Source organism: Marmota marmota, unplaced genomic scaffold (genome assembly GCF_001458135.2).
Source record: "Marmota marmota marmota unplaced genomic scaffold, marMar, whole genome shotgun sequence".
Classification (NCBI taxonomy): Eukaryota; Metazoa; Chordata; class Mammalia; order Rodentia; family Sciuridae; genus Marmota; species Marmota marmota.
This window is the reverse complement of record NW_025999863.1, coordinates 1,614,792-1,617,104: the sequence shown is the minus strand read 5'-3', so window position 1 is coordinate 1,617,104 and position 2,313 is coordinate 1,614,792.

The following is a 2,313-nucleotide window of genomic DNA, read 5'->3' as shown; positions in this document are numbered from 1 at the left end:
ATAAGAGACAGCCCTCAGTCAGCGCTCCTGGGTGACATATTTAGACGGTTGCTGTGGTGATGGCGAAGGCGGCGGCTGGCAGCCCCGGGAGGCGAGGTGCCTCTGCTTCGGGCTGGGTGCCAGCGTGGGCTGTGGGCCCGAGGCTGCCCGGCCACCCACGTGATGCCCCGAGGAGCCGCAGTGGGCAGGGCTTGCCTGTGGTCAGTGCTGGGTCCCGCTGTCCCTGCCCTGGGGCACCCTGAGAGCCGGCTCTCGCTCTGAGCAGATTCTGCTTCAGGGAGCCCCGGCCATGTCTGGGGACATGGGTGGCTGTCACGACTGGGGTGTCCTGGCAGAGTGGGGGGAGTTGGGGCCCAGGCGGCCACAGAGAACCTTCCAGCCTCGGTGTGCTGGGCCGGGAGCCTGTCCCCAGACAGCGCCGCCTGCTGGAGTCCGCAGTGGCTCGCGGCTGGGTCACCGTCCCTCCCCTTGGCCCAGCTGCTCTCACGCTCCTCACCATGGACAGAGCCAGGTCTCAGCAGATGGTCATCCTTGGGCGGAGGGGAGGCGGGACCCTGCAGACCCCAGAGCTGCTGGCTCCGCTGCTCAGGAAGGTGGCCGGGGAGGGCCACCTGGGTGCCTGTGGGTCCCCAGCAGCCAGCGCGCCGTGGGCCTTCCACATGGTGTCCCCAGGCGGGGACTTGGAGACAGCCTCATGGGCACTTGTCTGGGGCATCTCTCGGAGCCAGAGCCCAGGTGGGCCGGGGCTGCCGTGGCAAGGTCCTGCTGTCCCCTTGCCCTGGCTCAGCCCTTCACGGGGGACCTTGGTGATGCCTGGGGACAGGTGGCTGTCATGATGGGGAGGGGTGGAGCCCAGAGACGCTGCTCAGCCCCAGCAGGACCAGGACTGTCCCGTGTCCCTGGCTCAAGGGCTGCTGCTGTGTTCAAAGGCGGCTCTGGACAGAGGACGGCCCTGCCAGGAGGGCAGGAGGGTGTGCCAGAGAGGGCCGTGCCCAGTCTTGGCGTCTCTCTGTCCCTCTCCTTGCCGTCTGCCCTGGGGCCACCAGCTCCGTCCCTGTCCCCAGCCAGAGCCAGTCCCTTCCTGCTGGGGAGGGTCTGGGGCTCGCAGTGCCAGCTCTGTCCTCTGAGCTGTCACTTTGCCCTTGAGGAGGGCTGCCAAGGTCAACCGAGGCAGAGGGGCCTGGGGCATTGCTGGCCCTCCAGGGTCCCTCGCTCTTCAGGCTGTCCCCTGTGCCACACAGTGGGCAAGGGTCCCCTTGGTATTGCCCTGGCATGTGGCCCCGTGTGTGAGCCAAAGGCCCCAAAGCTGGCCAGTCCCTGCCTCTGGTGGGGGGCTTGGCTTTAAAACAGGATGCCCGTGGGCACGGGGCACCAGAGGCCCTGGCAGAGGGCCTGGTGGGTGCCGCCTGAGAGCCGTGCGCTCTGAGCCTGGGATCCGGGACCTCTGCCGCGTGTGGGGGAGCGCCTGGGAGGGAGGGCAGGCGCCGTCTCGCAGGGTCCTGCCTGTGGGCTCCGGCGCCCCCCGGCACCGGCTGTGTATCGGGTCACGTTCGCTGTGCTCAGACAGACCGCTGCTCCTGCCTGGCCGTCCTCCCCTCTCACGTCCTCAGCACCGGGTCCTCTGGGTGAGGTCCTAATCTAAAAAGAAGAAAGAAAACGAAGCCCACAGACCAGACGGATTGTCAGCAGCACTTCCCGGGACACAGTGGGGGGCAGGGGAGCACTGGGGTGTCCCCTGACGTCTGTTTCCTCAGAGTGACAGATTGTCCCCTCGGGTCATGGGGCCGGTTCTACCTGGCCTTCCTGCCCCGTTGCACCCAGCCCTGCTCTTGGTCCAACCCGGTTCACACCCGCTGTCCAGCAGGGCCCCGCGGTCCATCCTGCCCTGACTCTAGAGGTCCCCCCTCCGGGGCCTGGGGCTCCTCGTGGGAGACACGAGACACGGACGCAGCATTTCTGTCTGACTTGGGGGTGGGTGAGGGTCGACGGGACAGCCGGGCGCCAGCTGCTGCCCCACTGTCCCTCTCTCTGCCCGTCCCTCTCTCTGCCCGTCCCTCTCTCTGCCCGTCCCTCTCTCTGCCCCACTGTCCCTCTCTCTGTCTGTCCCTCTCTCTCCCTGTCCCTCTCTGCCCGTCCCTCTCTCTGCCCCATTGTCCCTCTCTCTGCCTGTCCCTCTCTCTCCCTGTCCCTCTCTCTCCCTGTCCCTCTCTGCCCGTCCCTCTCTCTGCCCGTCCCTCTGCTCTGGGGTGCAGACCCGGGGGCCTGCAGCAGCTGCCTGGTGGCTCAGGGCAAGGACAGCCTTGAGCCTGTCTC